The sequence below is a fragment of the Ambystoma mexicanum genome, chromosome 1p (assembly GCF_040938575.1).
Source record: "Ambystoma mexicanum isolate Mex_15411 chromosome 1p, UKY_AmexF1_1, whole genome shotgun sequence".
Classification (NCBI taxonomy): domain Eukaryota; kingdom Metazoa; phylum Chordata; class Amphibia; order Caudata; family Ambystomatidae; genus Ambystoma; species Ambystoma mexicanum.
In genome coordinates, this window is record NC_090921.1 from 407,619,917 (window position 1) to 407,639,737 (window position 19,821).

The following is a 19,821-nucleotide window of genomic DNA, read 5'->3' on the forward strand; positions in this document are numbered from 1 at the left end:
CACCACCATGGCCTATGTGAAGAATCATCTGTGGCTCAGTGGCTTTTGAGTATTTCCTACATCTGCTGCGCCCTGGCTGCTTTGCTCTGCTCTCGCTTCCGCGGCAGAATACTTTGTTATTTTATGTGTACTTGGGTTACCTGCCGCATCAGTGTCCCTAGTACCTGCAATTGCGCTATATGTCTGTGAAGGGACCTCGTGGCGCAAGCCTCTGACTCCAGATCAGAGAAGGCTGCGTGGCCGGCGGGGTCTTTTGTGCCCTATATGTCAGAGCGATAGCTATTCCCTCACTAGGAACAGAGGCTTTTTCATAGGGCCCTTCTCTCCGGCCGTTGGTGCATTTTAGGGCAGTACTGCTGCACCCAGTGCCAGGGGAGAAGTGCACAGTGCTGCTAAGAGCCCCACTGCCCACCACATGTTGCGGGATATTGGTGCCATGTCAGGCCACATCTATTGTCTATGAGCACAGATATCAGCCGCACACCCTCATGCCCACATGTTTCCGGTCACCCCGACACCATTAGCAAACCGTTTTCAGATGTTAAAGCCGTTTGGGGTGCAGACGCACCCGCTGCTATAAATACTTTGTGTATCAGTATGGAGGCAGCGTCATTGTGGGTCCTCTCTGCTCTCAGCATCCGACGTTGCTGTTTAATGGGGTAAAGGGAGGCTCCAAGAGGTAGAAAAAGAACTCGTCCCTGGGTGGGCTTGAACCACCAACCTTTAGGTTAACAGCCGAACGCGCTAACCGATTGCGCCACAGAGACGGGCGAGAGCAATTGTTTCCTGAGCAGATGTCACGCTGTGATAGCAGAGCACGCATGGATATAGAGCTTGTTTATATGTATGATGTTTAGGAATGCATGGAGATCCTATAGCAACACAGACACGTGCGTTCCTGCTCCTCCCGTGTGCAAACCAGTCCATGAAACCCTGGTCTGAGTTTCCACGTGTCCTCTTCTCTTTGTCCAACAACTCCTTTCAGAATGGTGGCAATTCGACCAGATACACACATTTATGAGAACAATATCCATTGCATTTGGGAGACACCAGTCAATTCCAGGTTTTCGTTTTGCATTCTGGGACTTGTAGTCGTGGATGTCCCCATTATAAACCCAGAACTGGACTTTGCCTCCCAAATGGAGTGGATAATGTTGGCATGTATGCAAACAAACAGAAAAAACGTGCCCTTGGCATATCTGCCCCATTACCCCCACGCCCCTCTTCCTCATCCAATGCTTGCATATGAGGGCATCAACCTCCTCGACAGGAACCCTTTTCTATTCCTTCATTTGTTCATGCCTCTCCTATTCCTGGGAGTGTAACTCTCCCTTACTCCTGCATGCCTTCGTTTTTTTTTATAATTGCTGCCTGAAGGCAGGGACTCTGGTGGTGGGAGGTGGTGGGGGGGGGGGCTGTGATACTTACCGGCTAAGTGTAGAATAAAAAAGAAGCAATGGTTAGAGACCGGGGTCCGTTTCTAGAGGAACATGTCTGTGCATGACTTTTGTGCAGTATTGGCTAAAAACGACCTCACAATTTACGATAAATACATTTTCATATTGCGATACAAAAAACAAGGCAGACTTGACCCCGACGTGATTTGAACACGCAACCTTCTGATCTGGAGTCAGACGCGCTACCGTTGCGCCACGAGGTCCCGCCGCAGGAAAGTGCCCACACTCTGTGGACTGGTGACATTGAGGGCGCATACATGGACACAACATATATAACGCCCAACACACTCTGCCTTGTGCGCGAGATAAATGACAGTCAGGCCGCCGGTGTTATGTAATGTTGTGCGCCCCGTGCCCTTCCAGTCCCCCCAATGGTCGCAGCTCAGCACAGCTCGGTCTGCAGAGGCTTCACTTTATTACTACCCAGGTTAGACCTGCAGCGACGGAAACAGCCGAAGACTGGGGGAGATGCAAATGCACGGGATACTAAATATTACATAACCCCGGAAAATACACAAAAGCACCTGTGCCACAGATGATCTTTCACATGGGGGTTATCTCGGCAACAGTAACCCATTTCATATTGCACTTTTATATAACTCCCACACAGTGCTTTAAGTGGGATTGGAAATAGAGGGGGGCCCCTAGTTAGGGTGTGTGGCAATGTTAATAGCTTATGTTATTATATCATGCTATTATAAAACAAGGCCTAATGACTATAAAGGTGCTCCATATATAATAATAGTTCTAATTTGGGTATTTTGCACAACAAAGTTATTTGCCCCTTGGCTTACTTATGGCAACTCATTCTAAGTCACTTCCGTGGTTCCTCCAAGTATCAAAAACTGATGATGCTCCTTGTAATGTCCTTTTGTGTGACATCACTTCTGTTGGAGCAAGCCATATGCAAATTAGGAGGTTTGCCTGTATTTTGCCTATGGGTTGCATTTAAAGGCCCTGAACAGAAGTCTGTTTCACATGAATGGCAGGATTTTAAACACTGAAAAAAAACCGCACGGCCTTTGTTGTGGTTTTTCAAGTTAAATTAAAGAGCCACGTGGGAAGGGGCCTACCCGTCATGACCAACAGACAAGCAGCATTTTAATTTACAAATGAAGGAGGAATCAAAGATCCCTGTCACATGGAAAACATGATTTGTACACATTGAAAACAAAAACGGCCTGCACAGGTGTGTGCAAATAAAAATGGTTTCATAAAGTCAAAAATTGAAAAAAATATATCACTGCTTAACGAAAAATGTCAGGAAAACAAAACATGTGTGCGGGTTGACCAAAAGCAATGTATATTATGTTTCACCTACAAACCTCCAGTGACATTTGAAGAGCCAATTTGTCTTCATCGAAATTGTCAGCCCAAGGCAGTCACATTTGCTGGCTGTAGGCAAAACTTCACAAGGACATCTCCCACTTCCAGCCTGGATGTCACATGTCCCATCTAATGACAAACCACAATAAATATGTCCTGCTTAAGGCTTTGAAATTCAGTGTTCTCCAGACTTGTTGGCTCTGAAAGCATTGACTTCAAGAAAAGTTACCCCCTGGCTTGAGCTTGACTAATATTTGTGAAAATGGGGGCACCCACTTCAAGGAGCCAGCTTCCAGCACAAAGTAGACTGATAAAAAAAAACTCTGGCCACAGGCTGAGCCAGTGAAAACAAAGGGCCGGAAGGCAGGAGTCAGGGCCATTTGTCCCACATGAAGATTCATAATTCATTTAAAAGGACTATTATCATTTAGGCCTTTTTAACAGCCATTATAAGGCGGATGGATTTCATCTATGGAAACTTATGTAATTTCCAGGCTATTTTGGGGATATCCAATTCATCTTCTTGTAACTCTGAGAACTGTAAGGGCCAGTTAAATTAGGTTTCTGGCTGATCTGAACATGTTCCAAATGTGAGAGTTGGTGAGCGGTGGACATTGAAATTAGGGATGTGCTTAATAACTTACATATTCATAACTGTTGTATTTTTATGGAAATGACAGAAAGGTGCCACATGGCCATGCTACATGATACGGATTTTGTGGCCGCTTATCTAATTCCCCATGATTAGCTGAAACAGAATATATGTTTAGTATGGCAGTTGCTAGTAAAATTATGAAGTTGTGATACATAAATCGTTTTTGCCAAAAAGGTGAAAGGAGAACAAAGGGCGATTACAATTGGGAATTGCCATATGTTGCTCCACACCCCTAAACCAATCCTGACTTGGAGGGTAGGTTTGGGAGGAGAGAGAAGGGTAACTGCCCAATCCTAGTGGCAGGGATTATTGCAGGCAGATTTAGAAAGAGGTTGTTGCAATAGTCCAGCCTAGTGAGGACCAGAGCTCTGGAGACAGTGAGCTTCTGGGGGAAAGAGAGGAAAAGAAGAATACCTCTAAGGAGGTGCAGCTGGTAGTGTGACTTCTTAGAAACGTCAGAGATGTGAGGAGAGAAGGAGAGTGTGGAGTCGATGATGATCCCGAGGTTTTTAGCCTCACAGGTGGGAGCAGGAAGAGGGCCCAGAGAGTCCGGCCAGAAAATGACAGGGAGTGGGTGTGCTGATGAGGAGAGTCTCAGTCTTACTGGCATTAAGAAAGAGATCATTGGCAGCACACCACTCCTGGATGGCGGACAGACAATCAGAGATGAGTGAGGGGGAAGAGGTGGCTGAAAATGAGTTGAGTGTCATCCGCATAGCACTGGAAGTTGGGATAGAGCATGGCAATGCAGTTGGCAAGATGTGCCAGGTATTGGTTGAACAGCCAGGGAGAGAGGTTAGACCCCTAGGGAACACCCTAGGTAGAGATAGAGATAAAGGAGAGGAAGGACCCAAGTTGAACCGGGGAATGTCGATCAGAGAGGAAAGAATTCAGCCATGCCAGGGCCTGACCAGTGATCCCCAGGTTATCATGGAGAGGATTGAGCAGGATGGCATGGTTGACCGTATCAAAGGCAAAAGAGAGATCAAGCAAGATGAAAACACAGGGGGTGTTGGAGTCAAGGTTGGAGAGCAGGTCTTCACGGATGTTCAGGAGAGCAGTTTCCATGCTTCTGGCAGCTCTGAAGCCAGACTGATGGTCACGGAGGCAACCAACAGATTCAGTGTGAAGATTAAGCTGGGAGATGGTCAGCTTTTCCAGGAGTTTGGCAAGGAAAGGAGTGATGGAGTTTGAGCAATAGTTGGCCAGGCAAGACGGGTCGGTAGAGGGTTTCTTAAGAAGAGGGTGCCGAAGGGAGTGCACAAGGGAGGACGGGAAGACTCCAGTGGTGAAGGAATGGTTGCAGAAGTCGATCAGGGCAGGAGCCAGGGAGTCGATGTGGTCCTTGATGGTTTTGGAGGAGCTGGGGTGAACCTGTTTTGACAAGACATTCATAGATCAGACTTGTCTGGAAAGCTCGTCAGGGGAGAACGGGGGAAAGGCACAGAAGCAGGGAGAAGCATAGTGGTTAGGGACCTTCTGCTTAGAGCAAAAACAGTCTGAGGCACCCATGGGGTGCATACATTACAAAGGTGACAAAGATACATTTAATAGCCACCAATTATCACAAGATTGATTGATTGATATTTTATTTCTATCGCGCTCGTACACAAGTGTTTCAGAGCTCGACAAGGCAAGGGAGGGGAACAGGGGGAACAAAACAGCGATCTTACTTGGCCCAGTGACATTGAGAATGCGCAAGTGCATGGGAGAGGGGGGAGAGGAAAAGTGCATGGAAGGGGGGGAGAGGTGGAAAGTGCGAAGCAGAGGAGAAACAGATAAATAACAATAAATAAATAATAAAGGCAACAAACAGTGGTAATGCAGCCAGAAATTTGCAAGTGCTAGGTTTAAGGCAGCAGACAGGATAGGTCCGATATGTGCAGGAAGAAAAAGGGGGGGCTGTATGGGTACAGATACAGACCCCAGTGCAAGGGGTGACCCGGAGGCAGTGCGGGAGGGTGACAGGATGAGCAGGTACCTGGGCCCAAAAGCCAGAGGGTGGCCAGGTGCATGGTGCCAAGAGAGAACAGATCAGCAGGGGAGAGGGGGAGCGAAGGCAGAAGAAAAGAGGAAGGTCTTGAGGTGCTTCTGGAACCGGAGATGGTTCTCCTCAAGTTTTAGAGTGACAGGGAGGCTGTTCCAGAAGGAGGCCCCAGCCGAAGACAGAGATCTACCCCCAGCTCGTTTCCTAGAAAAACGACTGACCCTGAGTGAGTTGGAGTTAGAGGAGTGAAGAGCTCGAGAGGGGAGGTATTTGCGGAGGGATAGCTGAAGATATTTTGGACCCAGGCCCCAGAAAGCCTTGTGGACAATGCAGAGGGTTTTGAATATAATCCTTCATCCAATGGGAGCCAGTGAAGAGATTTCAGAGCTGGAGAGATAGGATCCCAGGGGTTGAGGCCAAGGACAAGTCTCACAGTCCTGTTCTGAATTAGTTGCAGAGGGCGCAGAGTAGAGGCAGGTAGATTTAGAAAGAGGCTGTTACAATAGTCCAAGCTAGAGAGAACCAGAGCTTGAGATGCCATGAGCTTCTGGGGGAAGGAGAGGAAAGGCAGAGTACCTCTGAATAGGTGCAGTCTGAAATTTGACTTTTTAGAGACCTCAGAGATGTGGGCGGAGAAGGAAAGGGTGGAGTCATAGATGACCCCGAGGTTCTTAGCCTCACAGGTGGGGGTAGGAGGAGTGCCAAGGGAGGCCGGCCAGAGAGTGAGGGGAAAGGGTGGTGAAGGTTTGCCGATGAGGAGGATCTCCGTCTTGCTGGCATTCAGACAAAGATCATTGGCGGCACACCAATCTTGAATGGCAGTTAGGCAATCAGAGATGAGAGAGGGAGAGGAGGTGGCAGAGGGCAGCCTGAAAATGAGTTGAGTGCCGTCAGCGTAGCACTGGAAATTTGAGCAGAAAATGGCAATGCAGTGGGCGAGAGCCAGGTATTGGTTGAAAAGCTAGGGCAAGAGGTGAGACCCCTGGGGAACACCACAGGTAGAGAGGAAGATAGATGAAAGGAAGGAACCATGTTGGACCTGGGAGGGTCGATCTGAGAGGAAAGAGGTCAGCCAGGCCAGAGCCTGATCAGTGATACCCAAGTTTTCACGGAGACGGTTGAGCAGGATGGTATGGTTGACCGTGTCGAAGGCAGAATAGAGATCGAGGAGGATGAGGACAGAGGGAATGTTAGAGTCAAGGTAGGTGAGCAGATCTTCACGGATGTTTAGGAGAGCAGTTTCCATGCTTCTGGCAGCTCTGAAGCCAGACTGGTGGTCATGGAGACAGCCAACATAATTGGAATGAAGTCAAATCTGAGAGATGGCCAACTTTTCCAGGAGTTTGCCAAGAAAGGGAGTAATGGAAATTGGGCGATAGTTAGCTGGACAAGAAGGATCAGCTGTGGGTTTCTTGAGAAGAGGATGCACAAAGGAGTGCTTCAGAGGGGAGGGGAAGGATCCAGAGGCAAAGGAGTGGTTACAAAAATCAGCAAGGGCCGGAGCGAAGGTGTCAATGTGGTCCTTGATGCTTTTAGAGGAACAGGGATGAACCTGTTTTGAAGAGGCTTTCATAGATCAGACTTGTCGAGCAACCTCGTCAGGGGTGAAAAGAGGAAAGGACAAGAAGGATGGTGGGAGGGTGGCTAAAGGAGGGTCAGCAAGCACAGATGGAGAGGGAAGAGGAGGAGGGGCGGGCCAGGATGTGCCACTTTTTTTTTTACCTCCTCGCTGCAGCGAGGAGGTAATGATATAAATGGGTGCATTAGCACCCTATTGTTGTTAAATGCGGTCCGCTGCCGCAGGCGCATTCAACAACAATGAGCGCCTGCCACGCCTTCTCCCAACATGCCAGCTCAGCCCTTGAAAGACTCTGCCGAGCTGGCGCGGTTGGGGGCTAATGGCGCCTTTTGATATCAAGAGCGCAGGCGCTTCCAACAGCAACAGCGTGCCTTCTCCCACCACGCTAGCTCGGGGGACCCTTGAAAGACTCCCCGACCTGGAGCGGGGGGCTAAAGGCGCCCCGGGGGGCGTGGCGGCATGGGCGTTCGCCCGGCTCGCCCCCTTCCTAAGGCCGGGCCTGATGCCCCACCACAGGAGCCTCAGATGGCCAACCATCATGTACAATGGGCCCGACACATCTTCAGCCGGGCCTGGCCACCACCATGGCCTATGTGAAGAATCATCTGTGGCTCAGTGGCTTTTGAGTATTTCCTACATCTGCTGCGCCCTGGCTGCTTTGCTCTGCTCTCGCTTCCGCGGCAGAATACTTTGTTATTTTATGTGTACTTGGGTTACCTGCCGCATCAGTGTCCCTAGTACCTGCAATTGCGCTATATGTCTGTGAAGGGACCTCGTGGCGCAAGCCTCTGACTCCAGATCAGAGAAGGCTGCGTGGCCGGCGGGGTCTTTTGTGCCCTATATGTCAGAGCGATAGCTATTCCCTCACTAGGAACAGAGGCTTTTTCATAGGGCCCTTCTCTCCGGCCGTTGGTGCATTTTAGGGCAGTACTGCTGCACCCAGTGCCAGGGGAGAAGTGCACAGTGCTGCTAAGAGCCCCACTGCCCACCACATGTTGCGGGATATTGGTGCCATGTCAGGCCACATCTATTGTCTATGAGCACAGATATCAGCCGCACACCCTCATGCCCACATGTTTCCGGTCACCCCTACACCATTAGCAAACCGTTTTCAGATGTTAAAGCCGTTTGGGGTGCAGACGCACCCGCTGCTATAAATACTTTGTGTATCAGTATGGAGGCAGCGTCATTGTGGGTCCTCTCTGCTCTCAGCATCCGACGTTGCTGTTTAATGGGGTAAAGGGAGGCTCCAAGAGGTAGAAAAAGAACTCGTCCCTGGGTGGGCTTGAACCACCAACCTTTCGGTTAACAGCCGAACGGGCTAACCGATTGCGCCACAGAGACGGGCGAGAGCAATTGTTTCCTGAGCAGATGTCACGCTGTGATAGCAGAGCACGCATGGATATAGAGCTTGTTTATATGTATCATGTTTAGGAATGCATGGAGATCCTATAGCAACACAGACACGTGCGTTCCTGCTCCTCCCGTGTGCAAACCAGTCCATGAAACCCTGGTCTGAGTTTCCACGTGTCCTCTTCTCTTTGTCCAACAACTCCTTTCAGAATGGTGGCAATTCGACCAGATACACACATTTATGAGAACAATATCCATTGCATTTGGGAGACACCAGTCAATTTCAGGTTTTCGTTTTGCATTCTGGGACTTGTAGTCGTGGATGTCCCCATTATAAACCCAGAACTGGACTTTGCCTCCCAAATGGAGTGGATAATGTTGGCATGTATGCAAACAAACAGAAAAAACGTGCCCTTGGCATATCTGCCCCATTACCCCCACGCCCCTCTTCCTCATCCAATGCTTGCATATGAGGGCATCAACCTCCTCGACAGGAACCCTTTTCTATTCCTTCATTTGTTCATGCCTCTCCTATTCCTGGGAGTGTAACTCTCCCTTACTCCTGCATGCCTTCGTTTTTTTTATAATTGCTGCCTGAAGGCAGGGACTCTGGTGGTGGGAGGTGGTGGGGGGGGGGGGGGCTGTGATACTTACCGGCTAAGTGTACAATAAAAAAGAAGCAATGGTTAGAGACCGGGGTCCGTTTCTAGAGGAACATGTCTGTGCATGACTTTTGTGCAGTATTGGCTAAAAACGACCTCACAATTTACGATAAATACATTTTCATATTGCGATACAAAAAACAAGGCAGACTTGACCCCGACGTGATTGGAACACGCAACCTTCTGATCTGGAGTCAGACGCGCTACCGTTGCGCCACGAGGTCCCGCCGCAGGAAAGTGCCCACACTCTGTGGACTGGTGACATTGAGGGCGCATACATGGACACAACATATATAACGCCCAACACACTCTGCCTTGTGCGCGAGATAAATGACAGTCAGGCCGCCGGTGTTATGTAATGTTGTGCGCCCCGTGCCCTTCCAGTCCCCCCAATGGTCGCAGCTCAGCACAGCTCGGTCTGCAGAGGCTTCACTTTATTACTACCCAGGTTAGACCTGCAGCGACGGAAACAGCCGAAGACTGGGGGAGATGCAAATGCACGGGATACGAAATATTACATAACCCCGGAAAATACACAAAAGCACCTGTGCCACAGATGATCTTTCACATGGGGGTTATCTCGGCAACAGTAACCCATTTCATATTGCACTTTTATATAACTCCCACCCAGTGCTTTAAGTGGGATTGGAAATAGAGGGGGGCCCCTAGTTAGGGTGTGTGGCAATGTTAATAGCTTATGTTATTATATCATGCTATTATAAAACAAGGCCTAATGACTATAAAGGTGCTCCATATATAATAATAGTTCTAATTTGGGTATTTTGCACAACAAAGTTATTTGCCCCTTGGCTTACTTATGGCAACTCATTCTAAGTCACTTCCGTGGTTCCTCCAAGTATCAAAAACTGATGATGCTCCTTGTAATGTCCTTTTGTGTGACATCACTTCTGTTGGAGCAAGCCATATGCAAATTAGGAGGTTTGCCTGTATTTTGCCTATGGGTTGCATTTAAAGGCCCTGAACAGAAGTCTGTTTCACATGAATGGCAGGATTTTAAACACTGAAACAAAAACGGCACGGCCTTTGTTGTGGTTTTTCAAGTTAAATTAAAGAGCCACGTGGGAAGGGGCCTACCCGTCATGACCAACAGACAAGCAGCATTTTAATTTACAAATGAAGGAGGAATCAAAGATCCCTGTCACATGGAAAACATGATTTGTACACATTGAAAACAAAAACGGCCTGCACAGGTGTGTGCAAATAAAAATGGTTTCATAAAGTCAAAAATTGAAAAAAATATATCACTGCTTAACGAAAAATGTCAGGAAAACAAAACATGTGTGCGGGTTGACCAAAAGCAATGTATATTATGTTTCACCTACAAACCTCCAGTGACATTTGAAGAGCCAATTTGTCTTCATGGAAATTGTCAGCCCAAGGCTGTCACATTTGCTGGCTGTAGGCAAAACTTCACAAGGACATCTCCCACTTCCAGCCTGGATGTCACATGTCCCATCTAATGACAAACCACAATAAATATGTCCTGCTTAAGGCTTTGAAATTCAGTGTTCTCCAGACTTGTTGGCTCTGAAAGCATTGACTTCAAGAAAAGTTACCCCCTGGCTTGAGCTTGACTAATATTTGTGAAAATGGGGGCACCCACTTCAAGGAGCCAGCTTCCAGCACAAAGTAGACTGATAAAAAAAACTCTGGCCACAGGCTGAGCCAGTGAAAACAAAGGGCCTGGAAGGCAGGAGTCAGGGCCATTTGTCCCACATGAAGATTCATAATTCATTTAAAAGGACTATTATCATTTAGGCCTTTTTAACAGCCATTATAAGGCGGATGGATTTCATCTATGGAAACTTATGTAATTTCCAGGCTATTTTGGGGATATCCAATTCATCTTCTTGTAACTCTGAGAACTGTAAGGGCCAGTTAAATTAGGTTTCTGGCTGATCTGAACATGTTCCAAATGTGAGAGTTGGTGAGCGGTGGACATTGAAATTAGGGATGTGCTTAATAACTTACATATTCATAACTGTTGTATTTTTATGGAAATGACAGAAAGGTGCCACATGGCCATGTTACATGATACGGATTTTGTGGCCGCTTATCTAATTCCCCATGATTAGCTGAAACAGAATATATGTTTAGTATGGCAGTTGCTAGTAAAATTATGAAGTTGTGATACATAAATCGTTTTTGCCAAAAAGGTGAAAGGAGAACAAAGGGCGATTACAATTGGGAATTGCCATATGTTGCTCCACACCCCTAAACCAATCCTGACTTGGAGGGTAGGTTTGGGAGGAGAGAGAAGGGTAACTGCCCAATCCTAGTGGCAGGGATTATTGCAGGCAGATTTAGAAAGAGGTTGTTGCAATAGTCCAGCCTAGTGAGGACCAGAGCTCTGGAGACAGTGAGCTTCTGGGGGAAAGAGAGGAAAAGAAGAATACCTCTAAGGAGGTGCAGCTGGTAGTGTGACTTCTTAGAAACGTCAGAGATGTGAGGAGAGAAGGAGAGTGTGGAGTCGATGATGATCCCGAGGTTTTTAGCCTCACAGGTGGGAGCAGGAAGAGGGCCCAGAGAGTCCGGCCAGAAAATGACAGGGAGTGGGTGTGCTGATGAGGAGAGTCTCAGTCTTACTGGCATTAAGAAAGAGATCATTGGCAGCACACCACTCCTGGATGGCGGACAGACAATCAGAGATGAGTGAGGGGGAAGAGGTGGCTGAAAATGAGTTGAGTGTCATCCGCATAGCACTGGAAGTTGGGATAGAGCATGGCAATGCAGTTGGCAAGATGTGCCAGGTATTGGTTGAACAGCCAGGGAGAGAGGTTAGACCCCTAGGGAACACCCTAGGTAGAGATAGAGATAAAGGAGAGGAAGGACCCAAGTTGAACCGGGGAATGTCGATCAGAGAGGAAAGAATTCAGCCATGCCAGGGCCTGACCAGTGATCCCCAGGTTATCATGGAGAGGATTGAGCAGGATGGCATGGTTGACCGTATCAAAGGCAAAAGAGAGATCAAGCAAGATGAAAACACAGGGGGTGTTGGAGTCAAGGTTGGAGAGCAGGTCTTCACGGATGTTCAGGAGAGCAGTTTCCATGCTTCTGGCAGCTCTGAAGCCAGACTGATGGTCACGGAGGCAACCAACAGATTCAGTGTGAAGATTAAGCTGGGAGATGGCCAGCTTTTCCAGGAGTTTGGCAAGGAAAGGAGTGATGGAGTTTGAGCGATAGTTGGCCAGGCAAGACGGGTCGGTAGAGGGTTTCTTAAGAAGAGGGTGCCGAAGGGAGTGCACAAGGGAGGACGGGAAGACTCCAGTGGTGAAGGAATGGTTGCAGAAGTCGATCAGGGCAGGAGCCAGGGAGTCGAAGTGGTCCTTGATGGTTTTGGAGGAGCTGGGGTGAACCTGTTTTGACAAGACATTCATAGATCAGACTTGTCTGGAAAGCTCGTCAGGGGAGAACGGGGGAAAGGCACAGAAGCAGGGAGAAGCATAGTGGTTAGGGACCTTCTGCTTAGAGCAAAAACAGTCTGAAGCACCCATGGGGTGCATACATTACAAAAGTGACAAAGATACATTTAATAGCCACCAAGTATCACAAGATTGATTGATTGATATTTTATTTCTATCGCGCTCGTACACAAGTGTTTCAGAGCTCGACAAGGCAAGGGAGGGGAACAGGGGGAACAAAACAGCGATCTTACTTGGCCCAGTGACATTGAGAATGCGCAAGTGCATGGGAGAGGGGGGAGAGGAAAAGTGCATGGAAGGGGGGGAGAGGTGGAAAGTGCGAAGCAGAGGAGAAACAGATAAATAACAATAAATAAATAATAAAGGCAACAAACAGTGGTAATGCAGCCAGAAATTTGCAAGTGCTAGGTTTAAGGCAGCAGACAGGATAGGTCCGATATGTGCAGGAAGAAAAAGGGGGGGCTGTATGGGTACAGATACAGACCCCAGTGCAAGGGGTGACCCGGAGGCAGTGCGGGAGGGTGACAGGATGAGCAGGTACCTGGGCCCAAAAGCCAGAGGGTGGCCAGGTGCATGGTGCCAAGAGAGAACAGATCAGCAGGGGAGAGGGGGAGGGAAGGCAGAAGAAAAGAGGAAGGTCTTGAGGTGCTTCTGGAACCGGAGATGGTTCTCCTCAAGTTTTAGAGTGACAGGGAGGCTGTTCCAGAAGGAGGCCCCAGCCGAAGACAGAGATCTACCCCCAGCTCGTTTCCTAGAAAAACGACTGACCCTGAGTGAGTTGGAGTTAGAGGAGTGAAGAGCTCGAGAGGGGAGGTATTTGCGGAGGGATAGCTGAAGATATTTTGGACCCAGGCCCCAGAAAGCCTTGTGGACAATGCAGAGGGTTTTGAATATAATCCTTGCATCCAATGGGAGCCAGTGAAGAGATTTCAGAGCTGGAGAGATACGATCCCAGGGGTTGAGGCCAAGGACAAGTCTCACAGTCCTGTTCTGAATTAGTTGCAGAGGGCGCAGAGTAGAGGCAGGTAGATTTAGAAAGAGGCTGTTACAATAGTCCAAGCTAGAGAGAACCAGAGCTTGAGATGCCATGAGCTTCTGGGGGAAGGAGAGGAAAGGCAGAGTACCTCTGAATAGGTGCAGTCTGAAATTTGACTTTTTAGAGACCTCAGAGATGTGGGCGGAGAAGGAAAGGGTGGAGTCATAGATGACCCCGAGGTTCTTAGCCTCACAGGTGGGGGTAGGAGGAGTGCCAAGGGAGGCCGGCCAGAGAGTGAGGGGAAAGGGTGGTGAAGGTTTGCCGATGAGGAGGATCTCCGTCTTGCTGGCATTCAGACAAAGATCATTGGCGGCACACCAATCTTGAATGGCAGTTAGGCAATCAGAGATGAGAGAGGGAGAGGAGGTGGCAGAGGGCAGCCTGAAAATGAGTTGAGTGCCGTCAGCGTAGCACTGGAAATTTGAGCAGAAAATGGCAATGCAGTGGGCGAGAGCCAGGTATTGGTTGAAAAGCTAGGGCAAGAGGTGAGACCCCTGGGGAACACCACAGGTAGAGAGGAAGATAGATGAAAGGAAGGACCCAAGTTGGACCTGGGAGGGTCGATCTGAGAGGAAAGAGGTCAGCCAGGCCAGAGCCTGATCAGTGATACCCAAGTTTTCACGGAGACGGTTGAGCAGGATGGTATGGTTGACCGTGTCGAAGGCAGAATAGAGATCGAGGAGGATGAGGACAGAGGGAATGTTACAGTCAAGGTAGGTGAGCAGATCTTCACGGATGTTTAGGAGAGCAGTTTCCATGCTTCTGGCAGCTCTGAAGCCAGACTGGTGGTTATGGAGACAGCCAACATAATTGGAATGAAGTCAAATCTGAGAGATGGCCAACTTTTCCAGGAGTTTGCCAAGAAAGGGAGTAATGGAAATTGGGCGATAGTTAGCTGGACAAGAAGGATCAGCTGTGGGTTTCTTGAGAAGAGGATGCACAAAGGAGTGCTTCAGAGGGGAGGGGAAGGATCCAGAGGCAAAGGAGTGGTTACAAAAATCAGCAAGGGCCGGAGCAAAGGTGTCAATGTGGTCCTTGATGCTTTTAGAGGAACAGGGATGAACCTGTTTTGAAGAGGCTTTCATAGATCAGACTTGTCGAGCAACCTCGTCAGGGGTGAAAAGAGGAAAGGACAAGAAGGATGGTGGGAGGGTGGCTAAAGGAGGGTCAGCAAGCACAGATGGAGAGGGAAGAGGAGGAGGGGCGGCCAGGATGTGCCACTTTTTTTTTTACCTCCTCGCTGCAGAGACGAGGTAATGATATAAATGGGTGCATTAGCACCCTATTGTTGTTAAATGCGGTCCGCTGCCGCAGGCGCATTCAACAACAATGAGCGCCTGCCACGCCTTCTCCCAACATGCCAGCTCAGCCCTTGAAAGACTCTGCCGAGCTGGCGCGGTTGGGGGCTAATGGCGCCTTTTGATATCAAGAGCGCAGGCGCTTCCAACAGCAACAGCGTGCCTTCTCCCACCACGCTAGCTCGGGGGAACCCTTGAAAGACTCCCCGACCTGGAGCGGGGGGCTAAAGGCGCCCCGGGGGGCGTGGCGGCATGGGCGTTCGCCCGGCTCGCCCCCTTCCTAAGGCCGGGCCTGATGCCCCACCACGGGAGCCTCAGATGGCCAACCATCATGTACAATGGGCCCGACACATCTTCAGCCGGGCCTGGCCACCACCATGGCCTATGTGAAGAATCATCTGTGGCTCAGTGGCTTTTGAGTATTTCCTACATCTGCTGCGCCCTGGCTGCTTTGCTCTGCTCTCGCTTCCGCGGCAGAATACTTTGTTATTTTATGTGTACTTGGGTTACCTGCCGCATCAGTGTCCCTAGTACCTGCAATTGCGCTATATGTCTGTGAAGGGACCTCGTGGCGCAAGCCTCTGACTCCAGATCAGAGAAGGCTGCGTGGCCGGCGGGGTCTTTTGTGCCCTATATGTCAGAGCGATAGCTATTCCCTCACTAGGAACAGAGGCTTTTTCATAGGGCCCTTCTCTCCGGCCGTTGGTGCATTTTAGGGCAGTACTGCTGCACCCAGTGCCAGGGGAGAGGTGCACAGTGCTGCTAAGAGCCCCACTGCCCACCACATGTTGCGGGATATTGGTGCCATGTCAGGCCACATCTATTGTCTATGAGCACAGATATCAGCCGCACACCCTCATGCCCACATGTTTCCGGTCACCCCTACACCATTAGCAAACCGTTTTCAGATGTTAAAGCCGTTTGGGGTGCAGACGCACCCGCTGCTATAAATACTTTGTGTATCAGTATGGAGGCAGCGTCATTGTGGGTCCTCTCTGCTCTCAGCATCCGACGTTGCTGTTTAATGGGGTAAAGGGAGGCTCCAAGAGGTAGAAAAAGAACTCGTCCCTGGGTGGGCTTGAACCACCAACCTTTCGGTTAACAGCCAAACGTGCTATCCGATTGCGCCACGGAGTCGGGCGAGAGCAATTGTTTCCTGAGCAGATGTCACGCTGTGATAGCAGAGCACGCATGGATATAGAGCTTGTTTATATGTATCATGTTTAGGAACGCATGGAGATCCTATAGCAACACAGACACGTGCGTTCCTGCTCCTCCCGTGTGCAAACCAGTCCATGAAACCCTGGTCTGAGTTTCCACGTGTCCTCTTCTCTTTGTCCAACAACTCCTTTCAGAATGGTGGCAATTCGACCAGATACACACATTTATGAGAACAATATCCATTGCATTTGGGAGACACCAGTCAATTTCAGGTTTTCGTTTTGCATTCTGGGACTTGTAGTCGTGGATGTCCCCATTATAAACCCAGAACTGGACTTTGCCTCCCAAATGGAGTGGATAATGTTGGCATGTATGCAAACAAACAGAAAAAACGTGCCCTTGGCATATCTGCCCCATTACCCCCACGCCCCTCTTCCTCATCCAATGCTTGCATATGAGGGCATCAACCTCCTCGACAGGAACCCTTTTCTATTCCTTCATTTGTTCATGCCTCTCCTATTCCTGGGAGTGTAACTCTCCCTTACTCCTGCATGCCTTCGTTTTTTTTATAATTGCTGCCTGAAGGCAGGGACTCTGGTGGTGGGAGGTGGTGGGGGGGGGGGGGCTGTGATACTTACCGGCTAAGTGTACAATAAAAAAGAAGCAATGGTTAGAGACCGGGGTCCGTTTCTAGAGGAACATGTCTGTGCATGACTTTTGTGCAGTATTGGCTAAAAACGACCTCACAATTTACGATAAATACATTTTCATATTGCGATACAAAAAACAAGGCAGACTTGACCCCGACGTGATTGGAACACGCAACCTTCTGATCTGGAGTCAGACGCGCTACCGTTGCGCCACGAGGTCCCGCCTCAGGAAAGTGCCCACACTCTGTGGACTGGTGACATTGAGGGCGCATACATGGACACAACATATATAACGCCCAACACACTCTGCCTTGTGCGCGAGATAAATGACAGTCAGGCCGCCGGTGTTATGTAATGTTGTGCGCCCCGTGCCCTTCCAGTCCCCCCAATGGTCGCAGCTCAGCACAGCTCGGTCTGCAGAGGCTTCACTTTATTACTACCCAGGTTAGACCTGCAGCGACGGAAACAGCCGAAGACTGGGGGAGATGCAAATGCACGGGATACTAAATATTACATAACCCCGGAAAATACACAAAAGCACCTGTGCCACAGATGATCTTTCACATGGGGGTTATCTCGGCAACAGTAACCCATTTCATATTGCACTTTTATATAACTCCCACCCAGTGCTTTAAGTGGGATTGGAAATAGAGGGGGGCCCCTAGTTAGGGTGTGTGGCAATGTTAATAGCTTATGTTATTATATCATGCTATTATAAAACAAGGCCTAATGACTATAAAGGTGCTCCATATATAATAATAGTTCTAATTTGGGTATTTTGCACAACAAAGTTATTTGCCCCTTGGCTTACTTATGGCAACTCATTCTAAGTCACTTCCGTGGTTCCTCCAAGTATCAAAAACTGATGATGCTCCTTGTAATGTCCTTTTGTGTGACATCACTTCTGTTGGAGCAAGCCATATGCAAATTAGGAGGTTTGCCTGTATTTTGCCTATGGGTTGCATTTAAAGGCCCTGAACAGAAGTCTGTTTCACATGAATGGCAGGATTTTAAACACTGAAACAAAAACGGCACGGCCTTTGTTGTGGTTTTTCAAGTTAAATTAAAGAGCCACGTGGGAAGGGGCCTACCCGTCATGACCAACAGACAAGCAGCATTTTAATTTACAAATGAAGGAGGAATCAAAGATCCCTGTCACATGGAAAACATGATTTGTACACATTGAAAACAAAAACGGCCTGCACAGGTGTGTGCAAATAAAAATGGTTTCATAAAGTCAAAAATTGAAAAAAATATATCACTGCTTAACGAAAAATGTCAGGAAAACAAAACATGTGTGCGGGTTGACCAAAAGCAATGTATATTATGTTTCACCTACAAACCTCCAGTGACATTTGAAGAGCCAATTTGTCTTCATGGAAATTGTCAGCCCAAGGCTGTCACATTTGCTGGCTGTAGGCAAAACTTCACAAGGACATCTCCCACTTCCAGCCTGGATGTCACATGTCCCATCTAATGACAAACCACAATAAATATGTCCTGCTTAAGGCTTTGAAATTCAGTGTTCTCCAGACTTGTTGGCTCTGAAAGCATTGACTTCAAGAAAAGTTACCCCCTGGCTTGAGCTTGACTAATATTTGTGAAAATGGGGGCACCCACTTCAAGGAGCCAGCTTCCAGCACAAAGTAGACTGATAAAAAAAACTCTGGCCACAGGCTGAGCCAGTGAAAACAAAGGGCCTGGAAGGCAGGAGTCAGGGCCATTTGTCCCACATGAAGATTCATAATTCATTTAAAAGGACTATTATCATTTAGGCCTTTTTAACAGCCATTATAAGGCGGATGGATTTCATCTATGGAAACTTATGTAATTTCCAGGCTATTTTGGGGATATCCAATTCATCTTCTTGTAACTCTGAGAACTGTAAGGGCCAGTTAAATTAGGTTTCTGGCTGATCTGAACATGTTCCAAATGTGAGAGTTGGTGAGCGGTGGACATTGAAATTAGGGATGTGCTTAATAACTTACATATTCATAACTGTTGTATTTTTATCGAAATGACAGAAAGGTGCCACATGGCCATGTTACATGATACGGATTTTGTGGCCGCTTATCTAATTCCCCATGATTAGCTGAAACAGAATATATGTTTAGTATGGCAGTTGCTAGTAAAATTATGAAGTTGTGATACATAAATCGTTTTTGCCAAAAAGGTGAAAGGAGAACAAAGGGCGATTACAATTGGGAATTGCCATATGTTGCTCCACACCCCTAAACCAATCCTGACTTGGAGGGTAGGTTTGGGAGGAGAGAGAAGGGTAACTGCCCAATCCTAGTGGCAGGGATTATTGCAGGCAGATTTAGAAAGAGGTTGTTGCAATAGTCCAGCCTAGTGAGGACCAGAGCTCTGGAGACAGTGAGCTTCTGGGGGAAAGAGAGGAAAAGAAGAATACCTCTAAGGAGGTGCAGCTGGTAGTGTGACTTCTTAGAAACGTCAGAGATGTGAGGAGAGAAGGAGAGTGTGGAGTCGATGATGATCCCGAGGTTTTTAGCCTCACAGGTGGGAGCAGGAAGAGGGCCCAGAGAGTCCGGCCAGAAAATGACAGGGAGTGGGTGTGCTGATGAGGAGAGTCTCAGTCTTACTGGCATTAAGAAAGAGATCATTGGCAGCACACCACTCCTGGATGGCGGACAGACAATCAGAGATGAGTGAGGGGGAAGAGGTGGCTGAAAATGAGTTGAGTGTCATCCGCATAGCACTGGAAGTTGGGATAGAGCATGGCAATGCAGTTGGCAAGATGTGCCAGGTATTGGTTGAACAGCCAGGGAGAGAGGTTAGACCCCTAGGGAACACCCTAGGTAGAGATAGAGATAAAGGAGAGGAAGGACCCAAGTTGAACCGGGGAATGTCGATCAGAGAGGAAAGAATTCAGCCATGCCAGGGCCTGACCAGTGATCCCCAGGTTATCATGGAGAGGATTGAGCAGGATGGCATGGTTGACCGTATCAAAGGCAAAAGAGAGATCAAGCAAGATGAAAACACAGGGGGTGTTGGAGTCAAGGTTGGAGAGCAGGTCTTCACGGATGTTCAGGAGAGCAGTTTCCATGCTTCTGGCAGCTCTGAAGCCAGACTGATGGTCACGGAGGCAACCAACAGATTCAGTGTGAAGATTAAGCTGGGAGATGGCCAGCTTTTCCAGGAGTTTGGCAAGGAAAGGAGTGATGGAGTTTGAGCGATAGTTGGCCAGGCAAGA

At 48.5% G+C, this 19,821-nt stretch overlaps 1 protein-coding gene and 5 non-coding genes across 7 annotated transcripts in view; 1 reads left to right on the plus strand and 5 right to left on the minus strand.

Moving 5' to 3' along the window:
• The window catches only part of LOC138571570 (tetraspanin-33-like), a 935,706-nt gene that overhangs the window by 379,119 nt on the left and 536,766 nt on the right, over window positions 1-19,821 (plus strand). The window lies entirely within an intron of this gene.
• TRNAN-GUU (transfer RNA asparagine (anticodon GUU)) lies at window positions 694-767 on the minus strand. Its single transcript has one exon. It is a non-coding gene; the product is annotated as a tRNA-Asn (tRNA).
• TRNAW-CCA (transfer RNA tryptophan (anticodon CCA)) lies at window positions 1,589-1,660 on the minus strand. The gene has a single exon. It is a non-coding gene; the product is annotated as a tRNA-Trp (tRNA).
• Window positions 8,275-8,348, minus strand: TRNAN-GUU (transfer RNA asparagine (anticodon GUU)). The gene has a single exon. It is a non-coding gene; the product is annotated as a tRNA-Asn (tRNA).
• On the minus strand, window positions 9,172-9,243 carry TRNAW-CCA (transfer RNA tryptophan (anticodon CCA)). The gene has a single exon. It is a non-coding gene; the product is annotated as a tRNA-Trp (tRNA).
• On the minus strand, window positions 16,756-16,827 carry TRNAW-CCA (transfer RNA tryptophan (anticodon CCA)). Its single transcript has one exon. It is a non-coding gene; the product is annotated as a tRNA-Trp (tRNA).